Consider the following 26,880-nt stretch of genomic DNA (forward strand, 5'->3'; position numbering starts at 1 on the left):
CAGCCTCCTGAGTAGCTGGGATTACAGGCACGCGCCACCACGCCCAGCTGATTTTTGTATTTTTAGTAGAGACGGGGTTTCACCATGTTGACCAGGATGGTCTCGATCTCTTGACCTTGTGATCCACCCGCCTCGGCCTCCCAAAGTGCTGGGATTACAGGCGTGAGCCACCGCGCCCGGCCTTGTATTTATTGTATTTTTGAGGGTAGGGTCTTGCTCTGTTGCCCAGGCTGGAATACAGTGGTGTGATCACACCTCATTGCAGCCTCTGACTCCTGGACTCAAGTGATCCTCCCACCCCAGCCTTCCGAGTAGCTGGGACTGAGTGTGTACCACCACGCTCACCTGAGTTTTAATATGTTTTTTGTAGAAACGGGGTCTTGCTATGGTGCCCAGGCTGTTCTCCAACTTATGACTTCAAATAGTCATCCTGTGTTGGCTTCCCAGAGAGCTGGGAGTAGAGGTGTGAGCCACCGCGCCCAGCAGGGCATAGATTTTAAAACTGCTTCTAGTGTGGACCCCTGCTGGTGATAGCAGCCAGAGTTAGATGTCCCTGGGAACATCCTGATGACCGGGTGAGGCTGTGGCAGGGATGGCTCTGAACGAATGTCTTTCAGGCCAGTTGATTTTTCCACCGCATTCCGTGGCCTGGAACTCTGAGACTTGGATCAACTGCGTCTTGAGTTGTGGAATGCATCTAAAGCTGAGCCTGACTCAGGTTCCAGCCGCTTCCCTCCTGGCACCCTGCCGCAGCCACACTGGCCTTTTTGCTGTTTTCCCTGAGCAGTGACTCACGTGCTTATCCAGGGACTCTGAGTTTCTCCTGATCTCTCTTTGGAAAGCTTGCACCTGACGCGCTGCAGAGGCCTCCAGAGGCCTCCGGGCCACCTTTGTAAATGCGGTGTCTGACCCGCGTGCTCTCTTTGTAAATGCAGCATCTGACCCGCGTGCTCGCTGTCAGCTCTGTTGTTTTTCTTCCCAACACTGCACCAGACCCGTTGCAGATACGTGCATGCTCATTTGCAAATTGCCCAGCCTCCTCCTCCCCTGGCCCAGCCACTAGAACCTGCATTCCTTGGACTTAGGGTTTTGTACTTGTTTCCAGCAGCAGAGCCTTGCTGTAGTTCTTGCTCTGATTTACTGTAACTTCAGGTGCACTCAGTCAGGTAAGATTGCTTATTGAACTTACCAAAGCAACAGAGTAAGAGTTCTGGAGGTTTTAATCACTGTCTTCTCAATAAGCCGGCAGAAGGAAATGATCTCTGGGAAGAATGTTCTGCAGAATACATTAAGCTCCAGCTTGGAATGAAGTTAGGATCCTGGGAGGCCAAGTGTGAGGATCTGTTAGCATTTTCTTTCAGTGAGTTAAAATGATTTAAAGACCGGTGAATTAAAGGCTACACATAATTCTATGCCTTTGGCCTTTAACAATTTTTAATTAAAAAATAAGCAGCCATGTGTTCAGTGTGCTTTTATTTGGCATGAATGAATAAAGGCTTTTTGTTCATGCCATAGTGCGTTGTTCCTTGTGTAAGATTCCATGTGGAAAACTTCTTTTAGACAATGATGCCATATTTTTTTCTTTTCTTGAGAAGATGGATACTTTTTTTCTAAGAATGTATAGTATGTATCTTTTTATTTTTGGTCCTGGCTCCCAGAAAGGTCAAAACAACACTTAATACGGAGATCTGGAAATTATATTAGCTCTTGTGTATAACACTTTTGCTATTTCTTTTGTAAAGTAGCTTTGACTTTCTAATTCTATTTACCTACTTGCATGTATGGCTTTTTATTTAGTTGTTTATTTTTTGAGACAGTCTTGCTGCAGTGCCCAGGCTGGAGTGCAATGTGTGATCTCAGCTCATTACAACCTCTCCTTCCTGAGTTCAAGCGATTCTCCTGCCTCAGCATCCCGAGTAGCTGGGACTATAGGCACCTGCCTGCATGCCTGGCTCATTTGTGTAATTTTAGTAGAGATGGGATTTCACCACCTTCGCCAGGCTGGTCTTGAACTTCTGACCTCAAGTGATCTGTCTGCCTTAGCCTCCCAAAGTGCTAGGATGATAGGCATGAGACATGCATGACTTTTAACATACTCCAAACCTTCTTTGGAAGGAACTAGTGAATGACAGAACAATTGTATCCTCCTCTTATCTCCTAATATGGGGTATCGAGTAACCAACTTGGTTTTGAAATTCGGTTGCCCTTGTGTGTTTTTACTTGGGTAATGCGACTAACAGAAATTTCTGGATTTGCTTAAATAGAACTTTCATTTCTTTGCTTGATAAAGCCCAGGGTTGTACTTTTAGGGCAGTTCCCAGCTGGGTAGAGAGGTAGGAACAGTTTTGAGATGACCCTCTCACTGGTTTCCTCTGTTTACTCCAATTGTGAGATTTTGGATGCTTTGAAGTAGAGGCTTTAAATATGCACTGCTTTACAGCCACTGGTTAACTGGCTTCTGAAGATTAAAATGCGGTTTCTTCAGCCTTGCCATTTCCAGAAGAGTGTAGTTTGTTTTCATTCACTGACTCAGTGCCTTCCTCTATTCAAGGAATTCTACTCATTGGTATGGGTGTTTCCAAATGATGCTTGAATGGCTGAACCTGCTTTGGAAAAGCTTACATTTTAAGAAATTAGTTTTCACAGTTGGTATGTCAAATCGGTAATTGTTTCAGAAGAAAATTAAGATAACATCTTAGAAAATCAATTTATGGACTTGAACTTAGTGCTTCATACAACAAATGAGTCTTTTCTAGGTGTTTGTCGTGGGGTGGGGGTGGGGAGCGTTCCTGAAAGACCTGTATATATTAACAGAAAGGAGTGTAGCTTTTTTTTTTTCTTTGTTACAATTTTGGTAAAGTCTTACAATGAAATGTGAACAAGGCTGTCATTTTTAGTCTGTGTTTGAACAAGAACATGCTATACTTTTTGGAGACTCTGATTGAGTAATTAGCACTTGGGGTCATGATGAACCACAGATGAGCGAACTTGCCACATTCTTTCTTTTTTTTGAGAAGGAGTTTTGCCCTTGTTGCCCAGGCTGGAGTGCAATGGTGTAATCTCAGCTCACTGCAACCTCTGCCTCCCAGGTTTAAGCGATTCTCCTGCCTCAGCCTCCTTAGTAGCTGGGATTACAGGCGGGAGCCAGTATGCCTGGCTGATATTTTGTGTTTTTAGTAGAGACAGGGTTCCACCATGTTGGCCAGGCTGGTCTCAAACTCCTGACCTCAGGTGATCCGCTCACCTCAGCCTCCCGAAATGCTAGGATTGCAGGCGTGAGCCACCCCACCCAGCCAACTAGCTGCGTTCTTTAGATTAAAATTTGATTGTGTCATTGTTTTCTCCCAACAGTGATTTGCCAGGTATGGTGTGTTTACTCATGTTCTGCCTCATTCTTCCTCCTACTAATCTCTTCTAAAATAGTTCTGTTTTTCTTTTGTTGAACAGGAAATCTCAAGTTAATAATTCTTTCTTGTGACCAAGGGTGCAGTTGGTGAGGTCTTCTTACCTTCTGAATGGCCTGTAGCTGCTTCCTGACTCCAGAAAAAATGTCTTAAATGAAGACTGCTATCACTCACTCTGTAAACAGGACCAGAAAGTGAGCAATTTGGCAAGATCCCCTCTCTCGGCAAGTCTGATGGATTTTTCTCCCCCGGTGAAGGCTTGTCATATTCATAAGCCAGTGGTGTTATTTAAGAATCTCCAAAGGAAATGTGCATCCGTAATAGGGAAGCAACTCGTTTATTCTAGATTTTTCTTCACTATATTTCTAATGTTGAGGAAATTACTCAAAGAGTTTTGGCAGAGTGAAGACAGATAAGTGAGATTGGATCAAGTTTGTGGAATGTGTTAATTCAGCTGATGTTCATTCAATTCCAAATGTAGGATCTGGCGTCCAGGGCACAGATAAGTGCAGGATATTTGCCCTAAGGAAACTTCCGTATCGTTAGGGAGGCTGGCACCTGCTTGCAGTTCACAGAAATGTTAGAGGAGTTGTCATTCTGCTTAGAAGCAGTCATTACCATTTCAATTAATGAACTTTTCCAAATGGAGAGAAAGCTTTGTACTGATGCACTGGCCCTGGGTGTAGAGGTTGAGAGCCCGTGAAGCTCTTATTTAAACGTGAAAATGGGTGTCAACTTTAGGACTACGTTCCGTTGGGAAGAACTGGGGAAAGGAGTCATTTTTAGGTGGCCTTAGCCATACTACCTTTAATAATAAAAAAAAAAAACCTCACGTAACTCAATGCGTTTCCTGGCTGGCTGCAGTTACAGAAATATTGACTGTCCAAAAATGTTTATTTTAGAGAAAAAATGGCTTTAATATTGGAGAATGCACAGAAAACCTGTAGATTATAAGTACTTTTGTTCATGTCAGGGGTTGAAAACATTGGGGCTGCTTCATGAAGGTTATTAATGTGCACCTGTGTTGTTGTGTATCTAAGCAGAGGTTTACAGATCTAAGTTTCAAGGTCTGGCACTTGGAACTGACCTGAGATTAGGGTTGAAGAACCAAGGCCTCTCCTGCCATCCTGGGAGCTGAAATCCTAGGATCTCAACCTGAAAATCAAGGGCTAACCCTCTGATATTGATCTGTGTACTTTTGGAAATACAGTTTTTTAAAAGAAACAATTTTTAAAACTAGAACTTTTTTAAAAATTTGTTTTTATTATGCAGGTTTACATATGTAGCTATAAAAGGCACATGTAAGGTTGCTTTCTTGAAGATTCACGTGAAGCTGCTTTCTTTCCGTGAATGGAAGCATTTGACAGAGAAACACCTTTGTAAGGCCACATCAAGAATACGTTATTAGAACATATTCTTTCTTCATTGGGCCCCATGAGACTAAGCAGAAAAACCTAGCAATAAAATGCAAATGTGAGCATGATTTCTTTAAGATGTATCATAAACTGTTTTCTGTCAGGGAATGGAAGGATTTGACAGAGAAACACCTTTGTAAGTACACATTCGAGAATATGCAATTAGAATGTTTTCTCAGTTGGACCCTATAAGGCAAGGAGGCATATCTAACCATGAAAGGCATTTACATGTTTCTGTAAGATTTCATCATAAGCAGTGTTCTGTCAGTGAATGGAAGCGTTTGATAGAGAAACTTCTTTCTAAGCATACTTTGACAATATGAAGAAACAACCATTGATCCAAAAAAGCAGTGCATGATTATATATTTTTTCAGATCTGCTTGAAATCAGCGTTTCTGTTTTTTTCATCGTGTTTAGTAGAGGCAGCACATTACTAATTGCAAATACTCTGGGAAGATTTAATCTAATAAAATATCCCTTCTCTATTTAGGGATCTGTTCATTTCTGTTCTTAACTAGGTTTTTATGGTATTCTCAATCTTCCTAACAAAATACTTTTTGGCATTGCGATCTTCTTTAATTTTGTAGTAAATATCTGTATTCCTGTTTTATAGATAGAAAAAAATAAAGTACAAAGATGTGTTTGCATTGTTAGGATTCTCATAGCACAGAATACGACTGTAAGTGTTTCTTTCCAATTGTGCCAATTTTACTAACGTCACATAGTATAGAAAGCCATAAATTTGGGAGAGTTTTCCCACTGTTCACTGCTTTATAACTCGGTGGCTTTTTTCTTTTTTCTTTTTTTTTTTTTTTTTTTAATGTAGTCTTACACTGTAGCCCAGGCTGGAGTGCAGTGGCATGATCTTGGCTCACTGCAGCCTCCACCTACTGGTTCAAACAATTCTCCTGCCTGAGCCTCCCGAGTAGCTGGGATTATAGGCGTGCGCCACCACACCCAGTTAATTTTTGTATTTTTAGTAGAGACGGAATTTCACCATGTTGGCCATGCTGGTCTCAAACTCCTGACCTCACGATCTGCCCACCTTGGCCTTCCGAACTGCTGAGATTACAGGTGTGAGCCACTGTGCCCGGCCAACTTAGTGGCTTTTAAAACAATTGTGAAATGTACGTAACAAAGTAGATGATTTTAACCACATTGCTGTGGAGCCATCTCTGCTGTTCATCTTTAGAACTTTTTCATCCTCCCAAACCAAAGCTCTGTACCCATAATACAATTCCTTCCCATTTCCTTCTCCCCCAGCTTCTGGGAACCAGCATTCTACTTTCTATGAGTTTGACTAGTCTAGGGACCTCATATAAATGGAACCACATAGTACTTGTCTTTTTATGACTGATTGATTTCACTTAGTGTGATGTCTTCAAGGTTCATCCATGTGGTAGCATAAGTGACAATTTCCTTCCTTTTTAAGGCTGAAAAATACCTAAATTGTGTGGATAGACCACATCGCTTATCCATTCATCCCTTGCTGGATCTAACTCATCGGTTTTACACTGAGGTTCACAGCCTGTGTTTTGAAATGTTAAGTAGAATAGGAAATGTGTGCCCACACGAGGCATTCGTATTGTTTTGTGAAGTCCTTACACACGTGTCTGTCTGCATTGTGATGTAAAATGTTTTTCTGATTGTCAGTGGCTGTCAGAAAAGTTTGGAAGCCATGCCCTAAAGATTCTTTAGATGTTGGGGTTTCCCCAGGCCCCTGTGGCTGTGAGCTCCTTTGTGACATGTGGTGTTCCCTTGGTGTCCAGGCCAACACAGTGCTTTTTCTTTGCTGCGTTTGTATTGTTCTCTATTGAAAAGCTTCTTGGCCAGGTGCAGTGGCTCACACCTGTAATCCCAGCACTTGGGGAGGTTGAGGCGGGTGGATCACTTGAGGTCAGGAGGGCAAGACCAGCCTGGCCAACATGGTGAAATCCCATCTCTACTAAAAATACAAAAATTAGCAGGTGTGGTGCATATGCTTGTAATCCCAGTTATTCAGGAGGCTGATGCAGGAAAATCGCTTAACCCCAGTAGGTGGAGGCTGCAGTAAGTCAAGATCACACCACTGCACTCCAGCCTGGGAGACAGAGTGAGACTCCATTTCAAAAAAAAAAAAGAAAGAAAGAAAAGAAAAGCTTCTTTCCTAGTACAGGGAAGTACAAGCTACTTAAACTAGAAATTCAAGAAAATATGCCACCTGCTTTCTTCAATGCAAGAAGCTCATCCCCTTTAGTGTTTATTATTGATTCATACAGATAACGTAGTTTATGAGCTACTTTTCCAAAGGTCAGCAAAGTCAGTGATTTTATTAAAGGTCAGTATGAAAGGCTTAATAAAAGGAGGTCATATTTCTTTTCCTGGTGTGTCATCTGATGGGTGCACTATAGCCTAGGGTAATATGATTTTTGGAATAAAAGAGACCTGGATTCAAGCATCCTGTTACTTGCTAGCTGTGGCCAATTAGACATGAATTACGAAGATATTTTACCATCTTCATACAGAATTTATAGGGGCATGTATGACTTGTGTTGTGGGTGGAGATGCATTGGGGAAAAGTGTGATGTAGTGTTATTAAAATCGTGTAATTTTATTTCCTACACTTCATACTAACAATATGATTTCCTAATTATTCTTCTAAGAGTTGACTAAAATGTCCTAATAATCTGTGAGAGGTCTGTGTGCTAAGTTTTTTCTCAGTCTTCTCTCTAGGCTGGTTGTGGTCCATGGATAAAAACAGTATGTCTAGCCTGCTAGTCTGATTGGCTGCCAAGAGGTGGACGGCTGTGATCATCCACCATGGCTTTGTTCTGAGACTTGGGTGGCAGTGGAAACTCCTGATTGGCAGGAACTCTGCAAGTGTAGGTGGGAGCAGTGTTTCCCAAATGCTGTTGGCCCAGGGATTCTACCATGGGATGATGCAGCAAGAAGGCCCCTCGCCAGATGCAGTTCCTCAACCAGCATTTGTACCCGTCTGCAAAATGTCCTACTGAAGATCCTTCTTAACAATGTATACGTTAAAACAACAACAAAACCATGGTTTTGTTTTGAGATATTGCATAGATTATATCCACCGTGCATGCATAGTGTAATGTCTCAGGGCACAGAATTTAAAGAATGACAGTTCACTCTTACATATTCAGTTGGGAATAACTGTGTTAGGATGTCTGGTGAAGTATCACCTTGTTATATGTTTAGTAAACACTAATTCAAGATTTTTTCTCAGGGTGGCGTGCACATTCAGTAGTGTTTGTGTATTGTACTAAACCCTGTTCTTACTGAACTGATATTTTACACTTTTTATAAGCAGAGAGGAGCTGAACCTTTAAATATCTACCCTGGTCTTGTGGCATTTCATGTTGAGAGTGCCAAAATATTTCCTGTGTCATGGGAAGGGTAGATTATGAGAGAAGGAGCAGAAAGAGCAGATAAACTCCTGCACCCTAGTTGATTTTATTTATTTATTTTAATTACACATATTCACAATGATGATCATTTGCAAAGAATCCAAGTGAACCAAGTGTGAGTCAAACAGCATTGTTTGTAGACACTGCTGTAGTCTGTTCTGTGCTGCTGTAACGGAATGCCACAGACTGGATAATTTACAAAGAAAAGAAACTTATTTATTTATTTTGAGATGGAGTTGCCCAGGCTGGAGTGCAGTGGTATGATGTAGATTACTGCAATCTTTGCCTCTGGGTCCAAGTGATTTTCCTTCCTCTGCCTCCCGAGTAGCCAGGACTATAGGCGTGCTCCACCATGCCCTGGTAATTTTTGTTGTTGCATTTTTAGTAGAGACAGGGTTTCACCATGTTGGTTGTCTAGGCTGGTCTTGAACTCCTGACCTCAAGTGATCCTCCAGCCTTGGTCTCCCAAAGTGCTGGGATTACAGGTGTGAACCACTGCCCCCAGCCAACAATGTATGTCTTATAGTTTCTGGAGGCTGGGAAGTCCAAGGTCGAGGGCCTGCATCTGGCAAGGGCCTTCTTGCTGCATTATCCCATGGTGGAAGGTGGAAGGGCAAGAGAGGAAAGGGGGCTGAACTCTTCCATTTTATAACCCACTTCCATGATAACGGCATTAATCCATTCATGGGGTGGAGCCTGCATGACCTCATCACTGTTGCAAGGAGGATTAAGTTTCAACATATGAACTTTAGGGGACATAGTCAAACCACAGCAGATGGTTTTCAGAGCTTTCCACCAAGCCTGTCTGTCTCCATAATGCACTGACTGAGCAGGGCTGTGGCTCTGGGAGGTGGTTGGAGTCTGCCGTGCATTGGGCTTGGTGCAGGGGTTGAAATGTACTTATGGGCCAGATGTCACCAAATGGGCATCTGTATGTGCCTCTGCAATGGTAATTTCACACTTTAGCTTTGATGTATATTTGCTATTTCCTAATAATTTAGCAATAACAATCTGGAACTGGAAGGAACCTCCTTGTTTTAGAGGGGATTTGATCCTTCAGCCCAGAGGTCATACAGGTATAGTTGGACAGAATTAGGATTGGAATTCAAGACCCTTCTGCTTGTAATTTTTTTCTACTCTAATACACACACACACTCACACACACACACACACATTTTCTCTCTCTCTAATATGTATTTTTTTCCTTTTTTTTTTTTTTTTTTTAAGAGATGAGCCCTTTCTGTCGCCCAGGTTGGAATGCAGTGACTGTTCACATGTGTGATCATAGTGCACTGCAGTCTCAGACTGCTGGGCTCAAGTGGTCTTCTGGGGTAGCTAGGACCACAGGCGCGCACCACCGCACCTGGCTTCTGGTGTATTAAACACAGCCCTTCCCCATCGAAAAGTCTCAGCACATTTTATAAAGCAGGCTTTGATACATTGAATCCCAGCCTCAGGAGGGCCATTCTGGTTGCTCTCAGGCAATGGGGCTTGTGGTGATGCCCTCACAAGTGCGAGAACTCGGCCTCCTCCAATTGGAGGTTAACTTACTCGTGCTTCCTGCAGTCAGGTTGTATGAGTGTCGGAATGGGGATGGTGCCCATCCAGGGCTGGAGAGGTCTGCTTGCATATTTGCTTACATGTAGAGGAGCTGATTTTTTTTACGTACAAGCACATTTTATCAGGGCTGCCGGCACGTTCCATTGGTGTGGAAGGTCAGTGACTGGTACCAGAGTTGGTACGGGTTGTTTCTCATTGTTTGCTCTGGCTTCTGTGCCGGATGAGGTCATTCACTTGCACACAGTTCCTGCTTTCAGAAGTTGCTAAAGCCTTTCTCTTTGAACTTGAACTGTGGCTTTTTTAATTTCCAGAAAGAGCACTTTGGGGGGATGGTTAACTCTTGTTTTGGGCGCTTTTCTTCACCACTGTAAGAAACTACCACACTCGGAAGGTGCATTCCTACTACGGTCTTTTTATTTGCCACCTTGGGTGTGAAAAGCCTGCTGATAGCTACTGAGGTGAGGTCAGTCTCTGTAACTTTTGTCACGTAGGCCTTGATGGGTGACAGGGATGGGGATGACTTCCTGGGCTAACTCTTCCCTTGCTGAAGGATGATTTTTCACCACCTTGAATGCTCATGATTAAAACATAAACAGGAAAATAGATGTCTGAGGTAAAAATAAACACTGGGATCTTTCTATGGCTGTTGAATAATGTAGTCCTTCTCTAGAAAATGTTGTGTGAACTTAGACTTCTTAACAGAATAGCATACCTGTGTGAGACTAAATAAAACTTACATGTTGTTCTAGTGGGTGGTATTGGATCGGGTGTCTTTGCCAGGAAGATAGTTTTAGAATAGCCTGTGTCTTGTGCAGTTGTGAACTATTTTTTTTTTTTTTTCCCTAAAGTTTCTTCAGATGCCAACCATGTCTGTCAAACTCTGGATGAGTCGCCCTTTACTTAGCCTTTTAAGAAATCTTTTCGGATTCGCTAACTTTTATCTGCATTATTTTATCCATGCTCTATGAAGTGTCTAGGATCCTGATAATTAAATTATGCATTTTCTCTGAAGATATCTATTTCCGGTAAAATGTGACTATGCAGTGAAGATTGTAGTCCTGATAAGTATATTTTGAAGTACTTGTTACGGTCTGAGTCAGCCCCAAAATGCACATGTTGAAATCTCAACCCCTTATGTTATGGTTTTAGGAGGAGCGGACTTTGGGAGGTGATTAGGTCATGAGGGCAGAGTTCCTGAGAATGGGATTGGTGCTTCCACGAGAAGAGACAGGAGAGCTTTTTTTTTTTTTTCTCTCTCTCTCCTGTCCACCTTGTGAGGACACAGCCAGAAGGTGGACATGTACCAGTCAGGAACAGAGCCCTCACCAGACATCCGACCTGCTGACACCTCGTCTTGGACGTCCCAGCCTCTAGAATTGTGAGAAATTGACGAGTATCGTTTAAGGCCCCCAGCCTATGGCAGCTTGTTAGAGCAGCCTGGGCTGACTAAGACATACTTGATTTTGGTAAAATAGCACTTGATTTGAAGGCATTTGCTCATTGCCTTCACTTCCGCCCTCGTAGGTATGGATATTAAAAAGAAAGACCAAACACCTGACCACAACGAAACACTGATATGTGCCGAGTTTAATTTGCTTTTTTGTTTTTTGAGATGAAGTCTCACTCTGTCGCCCAGGCTGAAGTCTGGTGGTGCGATCTCAGCTCACTGCAACCTCTGCCTCCTAGGTTCAAGCTGTTCTCCTGCCTCAGCCTTCTGAGTAGCTGAGATTACAGGAACCCGCCACCACACCCGACCAATTTTTATATTTTTAGTAGAGATGAGGTTTCACTATGTTGGCCAGGCTGGTCTCTAACTCCGGACCTCAAGCAATGTGCCCACCTTGGCCTCCCAAAGGGCTTGGATTATAGGCATCAGGCACCACGCCTGGCCTTTAGTTTGCTTCTTATTCCTTGGTTAGGATTAGGAAGAGTGTGTCTTGGGTGTCCACTGTGAAAATATCATTTCCAGTCCCTGTCAGTACCTATCTAAGGAGATTTAAACAGTCTCCTTCCTCCTGTGCAATCCCCTCAGAGCGGCTCTGGCTTGTCTTGCTACATACACTGATTAAGCACCCTGCCCTGCTGGGCCTCAGTGTACGCAGATACTGGGTGAAGTTCTAATGTTGACCTAGACAAACAGATTACACACACACACACCACCTTTTTTTGGTAGGTGTGTTTTCAGTGTCTTTTCATGTCAGAAAAAAATACGGGCTACTCTTATATTAACAGAAGACACTTATTTACCTTGTCTGCATTCATATTTACATAAAATGTTTTTCTGTAGCAATGACAAATACTGTCCTAAGTAATATTGGTTTAACGTTTGGATGCTTTAATTTACAAAAGCATCCCCTTTCTATGGCTCATGACAGTGATTTATAAATATATATTTATTGGTAGCTGTGTTTTAGAAAAGGGACTGAGTTGCTGGGTGTTTCTGCCCTAGTTTCTGGTTTTCAGGAGCCTCTGGGCTTGACCAGCCTGCCTGGTTGGTTTTTGGCTGAGGCTGCAAGGTTCTTGAAACTGTTGACACCTGTGAGACTCTCTGCCTGTCTCAGTAGGCATGAGAGTCCCAGTTCTTGTTTAGGGAAGCGTGGCCTTGCATTGAGGAGGGAGAAGGAAAGAAGGAACTCAGTTATGTTAGAGAAAGGACAGAGGAACCTCGGTTTCCCTCAAGGTCTGAAGTCTGGAGTACCTGTCTCTTCTGCTGACCTGGGAGCTGACTGTGTTAGGGCTCCGTACCTTCCAGTTCTGGCTTATTTCCGTCTTCCCGAGTTTAGAGGAAGGTTAGTTACACTGAACAGAAGTACCTGCATTGTTCTTACTTGAGGGATTCTTTTCTCTGCTATATTTTCTTCTAAATGATGCTGAAGTTTTTGCTGGAACAATATGTTGAGTCTGTCTAGCTTCCCGAGGACTTAAGTCACCAGATGTTATGATCTTAACGTAACACATGTGTGCATGCATGCACACACACGTGTACAGTGCAAACCGCAGCTCACGACAACACAGCATTACCCTCCCCTTCCTTTCATGTGGATGGGAGAACCTGAATCTTCCTTCTGGCTTTTATTGTCAAGAAATATTTTCTACACTCTGTATTTCTGTATCAGTTATTGGCAGTTATATCTGCAAACCCATGAGGGTTTTCTGGATTCAGATAACAAACACACATCATTTGTGGAATATGAAAAATAAAGAGACTCGAGGTTGGGCAAAGAATGAGGGTGATGATTTGTGAAACAGACATCTGAGAATTGAGTTCCAAGAGCAAAGGACTTTCCGACGAGGACCAAAAAATTCATTCTGTAGCTCAGAAAATTCCTAACTTCATTTCTTCAGGCTAAACATGTCATTATACCAAATAGCAATCTCAGTGTGTTAAAATCCACCTACACACTGTGTTCCACAGACATCGGCAGACGCCAGCTCCCCTGGAGTTGCCGTTTATTATGTCGCTGACGACTGTGGGATTTAGGATCCCACCCCCTGCCCTGTCCCTCCGCCTCCTTCCAGGCTCCTGGGACTGCTCTGTGCCTCCCCCTCTGCCTCCACTCCCACTCCCTTCCCTTCCAGCCTCTTCCGCCAGGTGCTGTGCTCCTGACTTGGGATCAGCCAGCTCTCATGCCACTTCCTTCCCCTGTACCTTCACCTCCTGGTATAATCCTGAGATCAGCCAGCCTCCCCCTACCTGAGTATCTTCACTTCCTGGTGTAACCCTGAGATCAGCCAGCCTCCTGCTACCTGAGTATCTTTACCTCCTGGTCTAACACAGGGATCAGCCAGCCTCCTCCTACCTGAGTCTCTTCACCTCCTGGTCTAACCCTGGGATCATCAACCAGCCTCCTCCCCCAGTATCTTCACTTCCTAATCTAACCGAGAGCCGTGCTCTGAGTTCACTGCTGCCTCGGCTCCCTTGGGAATGGGAGTGTACCTACTCCCACCCGATGTGTGCTGTGGGATCTAGAGGCAGGGCTGCTCATGGTCATCTGCTGCAGGGGTCAGCATTTGTTAAAGCTCACCAGGGACTCCATGGCAGCTGGGTGGCCAGCAGCCTGGTTTGCCTGAGATTGGAGTGGCGGCTGGAGCTTTGCAGGATGGGGATGTTCAATCTGAGGACCAGGGAGTTTCACAGGATGCAGGACTTTCAGTGCTCAAACTAGGAGGAGGCGGTTACCCTAAAAAGTCACCACTGTGGGCATTTTTTAATTTTTTATTTTGAGACAGAGTTTTGCTCTTACTGCCCAGGCTGCAGTGCAATGGTATGATCTTGGCTCACCACAACCTCCGCCTCCCAGGTTCAAGTGATTCTCCTGCCTCAGTCTTCCAAGTAGCTGGAATTACAGGCATGCGCCACCACACCTGGCTAATTTTGTATTTTTAGTAGAGATGGGGTTTCTCCATGTTGGTCAGGTGGGTCTCAAACTCCTGACCTCAGGTGATTTGCCCGTTTTGGCCTCCCAAAGTGCTGGGATTACAGGCATGAGCCACTGCGCCCAGCCCATTGTGGATATTAATACCAGGAACCGCTTCTGAGCTGAAATCCAGAGATCCCACTTACCAGAAACGTCTGTCCCTCAGCTCAGCTGACAGATTACCATAAGAACATCAGAGTTTTCCCATTCCAGGTCCCTTTCCAACCCCTCTGCTCCTGCTGGACTTTGGCTCTGCTTTTGAATTCCAGCATTTCCGCGATGCGCTTATCCACAGGCTGGAGTCCCATCCTTCTCTGTCTTGGAGGATTGGACGCCCACCCATTCCTGTCCCTCGACTTCCGAGTTCTGCCAGAGAAAGTTACACAGTTGCCTCTCTGTGATCCTGATCTCCACCTCACGAGGCCTCAGCCCTGCCTGGAAATCAGACATTTTCCTCATCAACCCTCTTCCTCTCCATAATGACTTTTCCAACCTCCTCCACACTTCTTCAGCCTCCAGGTTCATACTCAGCTCATCCCTCCTCGCTTTTCCCTCTCAGCAGATGATCTTTCCACAGTTCATGGGACAGTTACGCCAAGGCCATACTCTGGCCTTCCCACCGCCCCTTTGTAAATCTGCCTGCTCCTAGACTGGTCCTTTTCTCATTTTTCTGTGTATGGTGAAAGAGGAATCCTATGTATTCTCGAAAAATTCATTTCTGCACCACCATTCTCTCCCACCTCTGATTTCAGCCTCCCTCTTGGTGTTTCCTTCTCATGAGCGTTTACGACTGCTCAGGTCTCTCCTGTCTTAAGACAAAAACAGCCCTCCTTGGAACTCTCCTCTTTCAGCGACCGCCTTCTCTCTCCTTCCCTTGATGAAACGTTTTGAGAGCATGTTCTGCTTTCTGCCTTGTCCTATCACCTGTTGCCACACAGCAAATGATTCCACACTCAGTGGCATAAACAACTCTGAGCCTCAGTTTCCTCATCTGTTTGGGGAGGTTCAGTGGTGATGTGTGTCAAGGGCGGCGGAGCGGTGGGCACATGCAAAGTGCTTACTGCGCCTGTACTATTTTCCTCTCATTCATGGTGCAGTCTCGGAGCCTGGATAGCACATCCCTCAGATTCTACCTGACTTCCAAGGGGAGGCGTCTCTGCGGCCATGTGCTCCCTTTGCTCACTACTGCTTGCCTTTCCACTTCTTCCTGGTGTTGGTTCCCTTAGCAGTTCCACAAGTCAGGAGTCTGGGCACAGCTTAGCTGGTTTCTGTGCTTCAGGCTGTCACCAGGCTGCTGCCAGATGGGTGCCAGGGCTGTGGTCTCATCAGAGGCTCAACTGAGGAAGAATCTGCTTGTGGGCTTGCCCAGGTTGTCGACAGAATTCATTTCCCTGCAGTTGTGACACTTGGTTGCCTGCATTTTCCTGCCACGTGGGTTCCTCAGAGCTGGCCAGGGTGGAAGATTCCAGCATGATGGCATCACACGAGTGACATCTCATCACCTTTGCTGTCTTCTGTTGTTAGAAACAGGTGACAGGTGAACAAAGAGGAGGAGAGGAATGTGGGGTCACCTTCGAGTCACTGCCACCTACTTATTTTTTCACGTCCCATTTACTCCTCAATCCACTATATGCTGTTTTTTATCTCTGCTACTTTAGTGAAACTGACCAGAGGGTCAGGATTGGCTACAGAATTTTTTGGGCCCAGTGCAAAGTGAAAATATAGGGTTCTTTGTTCCAAAATTAAGAATTTTAAGATGGTAGCAGTAAAGCATTAGATGAAGCGTGGGGCCCTTGGGCATGGGGGCTGTGAAGGTCCCACACCCACAAAGCCAGCCCTGCAGAGAGGCCTTGTGTCCGCCCTGCTGCTGGTTCCACAGGCCCCTTCTGTTGCACTCCTGCTTGCCCTCTCAGCAGCATTTACTAGCCAGGATTTACCCCTGTGGAGCGCATCCTCCTCCGTGAAACATCCCCTTGTGTCTGAGCACCAGAGACACCCTCTCCTGGGTTTTCTTCTCCCTCTCGATTATCCCCTGCAGCCTCCCTTTCCTCTTGCCATTTGGGGCATTTTGAGGACACTTCTGTCACCCTGCTGAGGAATATCAGCAGTTTCAGCTGCTTGGTTTGTTGTAGGATTTTGGCTCTCACATCTACGTATCCAGCCTGTACTAACGTCTGAGCTCAAGCCCTTGACTCGGTGCATCCTTTATAGGTTCGCCTGCATGCTTTGCAGGTATCTAAAATGCAGTGAGTCTCTGACAGATTTCCTTGTTTTCTCTGATCCATTGAACTGATTCTTTCTCAGTGTCCTCCATTTTTGCACATGGCCTCACTCTTCATCTGGGGAATCTGGGTTTGTATCTGTGCCCTAACCCCAGGCCTGAGCCCCATCTTTCTTCTTGTGGCTCATCTTGTGCTCCAAGTCTGTGCGCCATCTGTTTGCCGAGCGTTCTCCCCTTGGACTGCATTTCATCAGGTTGCTTTCCCTGGACTCCCATGGTCTATCTCATGGTGACCTGGGCTTCCTCTGTTAAAACCCAGCACACTTTATTGCTGCTCCTTTGTCAAATGCCTGCTTCCCCCATTAGAAAATAAGCTATGATAAATTAGTCCATGAAAGAAGGGAGCTTTACTGTTTTATCCTCAGTGTCAAGACATACGCCTGGCATATACTAAACACTCAGTTAATATGTGTTTTAATGAAAGAATTTGTTTTAATTTTCAGCCCAGTTTTTTAAAGAATTAAATTAAATTGGTCGGGCGTGGTGGCTCATGCATTTAATCCCAACACTTTGGGAGGCTGAGGCGGGCGGATCACTTGAGGTTAGCAGTTTGAGACCACCCTGGCCAACATGGTGAAACCCTGTCTCTACTAAAAAATACAAAAATTAGCTGGGAGTGGTGGTGGGCGCCTGTGATCCCAGCCACTCGGGAGGTTGTCGGGGGAGAATCATTTGAACCCAGGAGGCGGAGGTTGCAGTGAGCTGAGATTGCACCACCGCACTCCAGCCTGGGTGACAGAGCGAGACTCTGTCTCAAAATAAATAAATAAATAAATCGATATTTTTAGAGACAGGGTCTCGCTGTGTTGCCCAGGCTAGTGTTGAACTCCTGGGCTCAGGTGATCCTTCTGCCTCGGACTTCCGGTTAGCTGGGATTACAGGCGTGAGCCACCATGCCCAGCTCAGCCCAGCCCAGCCCAATTTTTTAAAGTGTGACCATTTTGCTCTTTTAGAACAAAAGTGTAGAAAATACTATATATGGAAGAATGGGACAGTGGTATAGTAGGAGCCCTGTTCTTGAGATTTAGAAATATCTGTAATGTTGTAATAGTTTGGGCCTTTCAGTTGGATCGTTAGTGGTTAGAAAGTAAAGCTGTAACAGGAAATAAATGAGTATTTTCTTATTTCTGTTGAGATCTGGGCACTAACAGATGGAAGGAAACTTGTGCCATTTGCCCTGCAGAATTCACAGAATTAACTTGTGCAGTTTGGGCAGGAGGAAGTAAAAGTAGATGATAATAAACCGTGAAGATAAGTGTATTTCAGATACCGTCATCTGAATCAGTTTGCTCTCACTGCAGCGAAAATATTTTGATAATATTTTATCCTATTTTTTTTTTCTAACAAATAAGTGGTGAGGTGTCATGGCGAGAGATCTGCGTCTCTGGTTCTTGGGGGCTCTCTTTCCTCAGAAGCCTGCAATGTCTGCTTTGAAAAAGTATTTTGATACAGAGTGGTGAAATGGATCAGGTATTTGGGGCCCTAATTATTCAGAGACTAAATGTGGCCGGAAGAGGAAAAATTCTACCCAGAAAGCTGCTGATCTGTTCAAGGTCTCAGAGCAGTGTCATTTTAAGCAGAAGTCAGTAACAAGCAAATACAGTAATCAATGGATTTATTTATCTGTTACAGAAACTCTTTATTCTGTTACCTACTGAGTCTCAATCTTTTTGACTTCAGGGTCTCTTTACACTGTTTCAGAAAGTACTTGAGAATCTTAAAAAACTTTTTTTGGTTATATTTATTGATATTTTACTATGTTAAAATTTAAAACTGAGGAATTTTAAAAGTTCACTTAACAATAACAAACATAATAATAAACCTGTTACATACTAATAAAAAAGCCATTTATAAGGAAGAATAACCTCCCTAAAACAAAAAAGTATGAGACGAATGTTTGACGTCGTTTTATTTATATCTCTTTAGTGATTTTTAAAATGAAAACAATTTAGTGAGAAGAGTGACATTGTTTTCCATTTTTGTGAACCTGTTTCATAACCGACTTTGATAGAAAATAGGTGGGTTCTCATATCTGCTTCTGTAATCAGTCTGTTGGGATAGGTTGTTTTGGGGGCGGCTCATTAATGCAGAAAATCTAGCCTCACACAGATATACCACTGGGAAAGGTCAGAGAATTGAAATAACCTTTTCAGATAATTATGGACTTTCTTCCTTGATACCACACCCAGACCTGACAAGTGGTGGTGTCTGAAAGGTTATAGTATTCTGAAGCCATAGCAATGATCTTCCCTACTCTGTTACATTAAAATTAGTCTGTTGTGTTTTGAATAGGACAATAGAGGAATAGTTAGGTGAGCTATAATACATTCATGTAATGGCATATTTTGCTGCCATATATTGAAAACGTTATTACAGGCGAAATCCTTATAAATGTAATTACATATTTAATATCCCAAATTTTGCTAACAAATGCAAAGAGGTGTGTATTTGTATTAAAAGGAAAAGTACCAAAATGTAAATATTTTAAATGATGCATTCATGGGGTAAATTTTCTTTATACTTTTCTGTATTTTCCAAATTTTGTGTGATCAGCACATTGCTTCTCAAATCAGAAGGAAAAAAAAAAAATAAGCATTTTTTGTTATGAGAGAAATGTCCGTTAAACTGTTTCCCTCGTCTATAGGTTGGCTTCTTTGTGTAAAACCCAAAGTATTTTCAGTTTGAGTGGGTAACAAAGATCTGTTTTCCCCCTTCAAGTTTTTATTTATTAAACAGACTACTGTAACCTTTCTGTGGCTGTTTTACGCTTCACAATTTTTCCACTTTATTTCAGTAGCAATTCATTGATTCAAGAGAGAAACTTTGGCTTTTTCAAGAAAAGTTGCATAAATTAAACTTTCACATATAGAAGAGACATTATTTGCTTTTTCTCATATCTGTTATAGCTCAGGCAAGCTCTATTTCTTATCCAAGTGAAATGGCAGAAGGACATCCTGTCCAACAGGGATAATAGAGCTATGCTTATTGTTGAGAAATAACATGGAAATTAGCATGCAGTCAGCTTCTGAATTATTGTGTCTGAGCTGTTTGCCAGTGGTGTGAGTGTCACAGTTTTATGGCTGGAAGTTCACGTGGCTTCAGAAATGCAAAGGGCAGCTCACATCTGGGGATTAGTTCCCTGCTTACCCCTGGATTTAGAAAGGATGTTTACAACTAATAATGTGACTGACGTGGTATTGTCGTAAAGGATCGCTACTTCCAGACTTTTGTCCTCTGTGGACAGGACTCCAGATTTGATGATGGCCTGTTTTCCTGCAAATGGAGGATTTCATCATGTTTGTATTTATTCGTTTTACATGTCTCATGATATGATATAATTGATTATTAAGATGTCTACGGAAGCTACAACACCCACAAAGCAGGAAATTCGCAACTTTGTCTCTAGCGCTTGCAGTAAACTTGAGGACGTGATCACTCGGACTTCTCCAGTGGAATGTTTAGTTCTGTGGCTTTAGTTAAATGTGCCAGTGACTCTCAGGGTTTAGAATCTCTCCCGAGACTGTTTAGGAAGGTACATCACCCTTTGAAGTGTAGACTGTGATGGAAGACTAGTTAATTGCATATTCTAATATTGTTAGATTAAAAGGCCATTCTGTCCTCTGCTTAAAGCAATTGAGGATATTATATTTGAGGGCATCCCGAATGGTTAACGTCATCATTACATTTAAAACTGTGTGAATTTACTTTCCATCGGTAGGTATGAGTTGAACATTTTGGCGTAGAAAATGCACTCTAAGGCCGGGCACAGTGGCTCATGCCTATGATCCTACCACTTTGAGAGGCCAGGGTGGGTGGATCGCTTGAGGTCAGGGGTCCAAGACCAGCCTGGCCAACATGGCGAAACCCTGCCACTACTAAAAATACAAAAAATTAGCTGGTGTGATGGCACATGCCTGTAGTCCCAGCTACTTGGGAGGCTGAGGGAAGAGAATCCCTTGAACCCGGGAGGCGGAGGTTGCAGTGAGCATTCCATCCTGGACAGCAGAGTGAGCCTCTGCCTCAAAAAAAANAAAGAAAGAAAAAATACATTTTATTGTTGAAACCACTATTTACGTTTATTTCTTTCTTTTATGTATTAGACTGGACTGGGAAGGTTTGCAGATCTAAGGAACGAGGAGCATTATTACTAGTGTATTGCCATCACCACTGCAGGACCTCTTGCCCTTGCCCCCCCCGCCATGGTTTTGAGGGTAGAATCTGGAAGCCTTACTATAACCCGGTTCCTGACCATGCTGCCTCCCTGCCGCTGTCCTGGTCCGGCTTCTCACCGTCCCCACCTGCCCCAGGCCTCTGTGTTTGCGGCTTGGTCTGCCGGAAGCTCTTCCCTTTGGTAGCCCTTGGCTCCGTCCCTCACTTCCTTCAGTGTCTGCTCTCTTCTCGGCACTGTCTTTCGTGAATATCCACAGTAGCACGGGCCGCCACTCTGTTGTTGCCTTACCTGTATGTCCCCTGCATGGCACTTTCCATGGCCTGATACTACATTTCCCTTGGTTTGTCAGTGGCCTGCCTGCCCCTGAATGCAGGCTCCAAGGTGGCAGCGGCTTTGTGTCCTTTGCTGCTAAGCCCATGTTGTTGGGAGCAGTGCCCCTGGCACTCAACAGACACAGACTAAATACTTGATGAATTCATGGGAGGGTGAATTCTCCAGGTTCCCTCTTGTGGGTGACTCTGTACAAGATGGCATTTGCTCTCCAGGTGTCCTGCTGCCTTCAGAAGACAGAGTGATGGCTGGTTTTGTCACAGCTCAACTCAGTGGTGCACCCTGCACCTGCCACCCAGTTGACAATCAGATGTGTTGGGAACAGAATTACAACAGGATGGCCACACAGCCGGCTGCTGTTACCCATCCCTGCCGGCTGTCTCCCAGAACAGTCATCTGCTCTGTAGGGGGAGAAACGGACATGAAAAGCCCAGGAAGGCTGTCAGGAAGCAGTGTGGAATTTCTAGTTTGTAAACACTGGGACTTTGGCATACTTAGAACCATTTTGGTGATAGAAATGGAGGTAAGAGCCACCTGATTAAGTTCTTTTTGAGAATAAACTGGCGTGCCAGACATTTACACTGGCTGAATCAGTGTTGGTGGAAGCTGTGTTTTTAATCCATGTGCCTAAAACAGTGTCCCTCATGCCTGTCTCTTGCTGAGGCTTGTGTCGCAGATGAGCCGTGTCTGACTTCTGAGCCCTACATCGACTGCTCATTCTAACTCTCCAACCCTATTTCCTGCCCTTACCTGGTGAGTCCCCCTTGACTCAGGCAGGTTCCTCCCTGTTGTCCCAGCTGCGGGCCATTGGTGCTCCTTAAAATACCCTGCGGTGGGTGGGCCTGGCCTGATGGCTCACAGCTGTAATCCCAGCACTTTGGGACGCTGAGGAGGGTGGATCATGAGGTCAGAAGTTCGAGACCAGCATGGCCAATATGGTGAAACCTCATCTCTGCTATGCCTGTAGTCCCAGCTACTTGGGAGGCTGAGGCAGAACCTGATGGCAGAGATTGCGGTGAGACCAGATTGTGCCCCTGTACCACAACCTGAGTGACAGAGAGAGACTGCGCCTCAAAAAGAACAAAAAAAATGTCCTGCAGTGTCATTGCTGACCCGTGCCTCCTGGGGCTTTCCCAGTCCGGCTGTTCTGTTTTTCCTAAGCCATACAGCTTGCTTCTGAATTAGTATGTGATATTATGGGACACTCATATGTTATATAGCTTGTTTTAGTTTTTACAGAAAGATGACTCTGAAAAGGGATCTTGGAGTTGTTCTTGTACATCTTTTATATCTCCTAAGCCTGTGATGGGTGTTTGTCCCAAATGGGAAAGAAGAAAACAAAAAGCCACCCAGGATGCAGTTGGGCAACTGTTGGTCTTAGCATGTGGCGGTCACCCAGGCTAAGAGTGTGGGGCACGTGAGGGCCACTGAACTAAGACTGTTTGATTGTCTGGATCAAGCTGCTGAGTAGAGCAGCGGGTTGTATAGTATCTGGCATGCAGGAAGCAAGGGCTGTGCATTTGTTAATCCAGAGCTTGTATGAAAATTGAAAGAATTAGGAGGAGGAAGTTGAGGTTTATACTAGAATAATTATCTCTACATTTAGAGAAGGCTCTTACAGTTCCTTTTATCCAATGCTACACCAAAAAGCAAAAAAAGTCCTCTGAGAACTGAGTGAGAAGCCACGGGCTTATAGGACTGAAGTTCGGTGTTGAAATTGCTTAGGGAACCCTTTTCAATTGCCTTTTTTTTTCTCCAAAGAGAACAGAGTAATTTACATCTCCCTAGTGTGGTTTCCATGAGAATGGGAGCTCTTTGGCCGGTCTGCCAGGACCATTCATCACCGTGTCCCTGGTACTCAGATCCCAGCGCTGGCAAAGCTGTGCTGATGAAGGCTGGCTGCATGGGTGGGTGGCTGGCTCCTGCGCTTGGTCCTGGAGGTGGGCGAGAAGAGATGAGTCCACCAAATGGTTCTTGCCCTTCTCCCCAGCCTGATCTCTGGACATGGCTGTGTTGTGACACAGGCCGTGCTGTCCTTGTGGCTGATCTTGATCGATTCTCCTCTGCTCCCTGTGCTGGAGCTAGACACCAGTTTTAAAAATAAATATAAATACATGTGTCATCTGTTCTCATTCTCTACCCCCAAGTTCTGGTGGTAGAATTAAGGCAACTGGGATTTTTTTTTTTTTTTTTTTTAAGTTCCACAGGTGATTTTGATGTGCGAGCCGGGGTTGAAAGTCACAGCTGGACGGCGTTGGAAGGGAAATGGAGGTCACCTTAGGCCAGCTGGTTCACATGGAAATCCACAAAACCAGCGTGGCTTTGGGGATGTATAATTCCCTTACTCTGTTGGGCCCACACAACTCAGCAGTTGAAGTTTGCTTTTTTTCTCCTGTATTTTCTTCTCCTAATTTGGGCTGCCTTCACATAGAGCTTTTGGAAGCAAATGAGAATTCAGACTCATCGGGCACATTTTCATTACACCTGGCAGAATATGTTAAGGTGTTATGTTTTTTTAAAAAAATGTAGCCACAAACTATAGGTGGTCTCCAGCTGCACACATTTAGCAAGCCCCCACTCAGATCCACACCTGACCCATTTTTCGGGCCTTCTTGGGTTCACCAGAGGCACAGTCGGGAGCACCTTAGACGCTGAGTTCAGAAATGGAGAAGGAATATACAGTGAAAAAAAAGTCAAGCTCAGGTGAGCAGTGGCCAGATGCCTTCTCCATTTAACTCTCTTTCTGGATGCTTCTGGAAACTGCCATCCAATTTTGGTCATTTTTTGGCTGTATAATAATTCAAACGGTGCTTTGTGAGTAAGTTACCTTTTAAAAGTTATGTGTTTTAGCATCTCTAGGAAGGTCAAGAAATTATTTTCCTTTTACACCTCAGGGTGAAATAATTTAATTAGGCGACTTATTTGCCCTGTGTCTTCTGAAAACTAGAGGGAGCAAATTGGAGCTTTAGAGTCTGTGTGCGAGTGTGTGCGTGTGCAGACACACACACACACACACACACACGTAGGGAAGGCGAATGATTATGGGTTGTGTCATGAATTCCCAAGCCTAGCGATGCATTTAATGGGTGTGTCCAGGGAAGCGAGAGGAAACTGAGAAACAGGGAGGGCAGGCTTGAGGGATTAGGAGGGAATTACCTGGACTCAGGGAGAGGGGCTCAAAAGATGAATTCAGTCTTTTCAAAAACGTTTTAAAAAGTGGTTTGCCTGACTCCAAATCAGGAAGAGACAGCTGTACCCCATCTCTCCTTCCTCCTAGCCTGTGGGCTCCCTTAGCAAGGGATGAACTATCGAGTAAGAGCTCGCACTCTGGCATCTGGTGGACCTGGCTGGGCCCTGGCTAGGCCCCTCCAATGGCGTCACCATGGGCAGGTTGCTAATCCCCCTGGCCTCAGCCACTCCTCCGTCAAAAAGGATGATGATGCCTCCCTCATAGAACTGTGGTGAAATTGAGATGAAATACGAGTGTTTATGGCAGGGCCTGGCATAAGTGAGTACGCGCGTGGTAGCCAGTAGTAGCACTCTTATTTTTGTGGATTACCTGAGAAACCTAAACCATCATTGGTGATATAATTTCTATTACCAGTTTCAAATAGTTAAATAACAAAGAATCCCATTTTAATCAAGAGATTACAGTAGAGCACAGACCCAACCAGGGTAGGTACTTAGTAGGGAGAAATAGAGGCTAGAAATGAAGACGTGTGCTCCTTACCAGTGAAGAGATATTTTTGCACCATGACCAGCTTAGTACGAATAAACCTGTTTATAGGCTGTGTCTTTTCTCCATGCACAATTTATTGAGGTATTTCATCACTTTAACAAATAATAATCGAACATTTAGGATTCCCAGCCCTGAGAAGATCCAGTGAGGTACAAACCGGAAATGTCCCTGGCCCTCAGGCAGCTAAGTATCTAGAGGGGAGAAGACCAAATAGCACACATGGGTCTGGCAGTAAATTAAACAGTTACAGGTGGTGAGAGCTGGGAAACAAGCTTAGGACAGAGATTGACTGGGAGGGACCCGTGTTGGATTGGTGATCCAGGAAGGTGACATTCAAGTACAGATGGAGAAGGTGAGGAAGAGCCAGGGGTCGGGAGAAGTGTGGGAAGGGGGCTGGCTTGGGGGGGGGGGCATGCTCCAGGTAGGGACGTCGTGTGCACCAAGACATGCAGCCCAGGAAGACTTTGGTGCATTCCAGAAATGAAGGCAGGCCTGTGTGGCCAAGGCGGGGAGAGACTGGCACGAGGCGTGAGAAGCAGGCCCAGGTCAGATCAGGTGGGGAGTCAGGGCCGCTGCCAGGGCATCGGAGAAGCTGTTGAGAGGCCCTGACAATCCGATGTGGAGAAAGTCCATTCTTAGTGCATGTTTCCTGCTTTGACCCTTTTCTATTCAATAATGAAGACATGGGTACTGTATTTATTTTAGCCACAAAACTATCTATGTATCTTTGAGAAGTGAGCACAGGTCTAAACATCAGAAACACTGCTGAGGTGGCCGCCGCCTTCTTTTTGCTTTTTTGAGACAGAGCCTCGTTCTGTTGCCAGGTTGGAGTGCAGTGGCGCAATCTGGGCTCACTGCAACCTCCGCCTCGGGTTCAAGCCATTCTCCTGCCTCAGCCTCCCAAGTAGCTGGGATTACTGGCATGCGCCACCACGCCTAGCTAATTTTTGTATTTTTAATAGAGACAGGGTTTCACCATGTTGGCCAGGATGGCATCGATCTCCAGACCTCGTGATCCACCCGCCTCAGCCTCCCGAAGTGCTGGGATTACAGGCGTGAGCCACCGCGCCCGGCCGACGTGACCTTCTAAATCTCCGCCTGCTGTTCCATTGCAGGATGCCTTGTGAAGCGAAGTATGACCGGTGGCCCAGATGGGCCAGGGAGACCTCGAGTGAGGGGCAATAGCGCGGGGCACACAGTAGGTGTTAGTCAAGTCAAGAGGTTGTGCATGGCTTTGTTTTGTCCGGAGCAGAGCTCTCCTTAGGTTGGGTCTGTGACAAATGTGAATATTATGGCCTGGGCTGATATCTGGCATGTTGAGTGCTGACTGGTGTATTTCCTTTTTCAACCAGAGAATCCTGGCCAACTCCCGAACAGTCCAGAAACCCTGAGATAGCATTTCTAGATCTTCTATGCATTTGGGAGGAGTCACCTTCAGTGACTTTATCAATTGAAAATTTCTGATATCCAATTACTGGCCTTTCAGTCAGTCAGTTCTGATGACAGGAAGGACCAGGGCTCCGGAAAGTCACTTTAAGCTAATCATTATTAGTCAAATAGTGCTGTTATTTATACTGAGTATTGAGAAGGGAGTGTAATGCTGTGTGACCGCAGCTTGCCTTCTCTCTGTGCTGGGTCACCTGCAAGCCCTGAGGGCCCCAGGCAGCAGCGAACAAGCTTCCAGAGGGATTCCTATGGATCAGAGGTCTCCTAGGGCTCACCTGGTTATTCTGCATTACACCTGCAGACAGGTAAAATCAGATTTCTCATGTCTCCCCTTTTGGGGGTTGGGTGTGTGGGTCTGAAAGGCCTATCATGCTTGGCCTGACTGCACTGCCCTGTGTGGTGGGTGCGTGTGTGTTTGTGTTAAGGAAGTCTGCAAGTTTAGCGTTGGCCTGTCCTGACTAGCGAGGACCTCTGATCACCTAGGCTAGGGGTCAGGTGAGGAGGACACTTTGACACTGAGGGGTGAACTTGTTTTCTGAAGTCACAGAGCCTCCTGGGTGGCAGAGCAAGGACTGGGCCTGAAATTTCTGATGTTTAGATCTGTGCTCATTGACAAAGCCAAGATGTTTAATTGCAGAGAAAATGGTGCAGCAGCAGATGCAGTGAGGAAACAAATAATGCCCAGTTTTCCAAGTCACTGAAGCGAATC

At 44.8% G+C, this 26,880-nt stretch overlaps 1 protein-coding gene across 6 annotated transcripts in view; it reads left to right on the top strand.

The window, feature by feature from the left end:
* Nucleotides 1–26,880, top strand: part of FAM107B (family with sequence similarity 107 member B) — a 245,333-nt gene that overhangs the window by 183,065 nt on the left and 35,388 nt on the right. Inside the window, exon 1 of one of the 6 annotated variants that reach the window (XM_037739018.1) lies at nt 9,986–10,399. The exons of 2 other annotated variants lie outside the window; for them this stretch is intronic. The gene's annotated coding sequence lies outside the window, so the exon portion shown is untranslated. Of the gene's footprint in view, nt 1–9,985; nt 10,400–25,894; nt 26,477–26,880 lie in introns of those variants that run through there. 3 more of the 6 variants (XM_017529820.2, XM_017529822.2, XM_037739017.1) reach the window with 3 other exon arrangements.

This window comes from Cebus imitator, unplaced genomic scaffold (assembly GCF_001604975.1).
Source record: "Cebus imitator isolate Cc_AM_T3 unplaced genomic scaffold, Cebus_imitator-1.0 Scaffold61, whole genome shotgun sequence".
NCBI lineage: Eukaryota > Metazoa > Chordata > Mammalia > Primates > Cebidae > Cebus > Cebus imitator.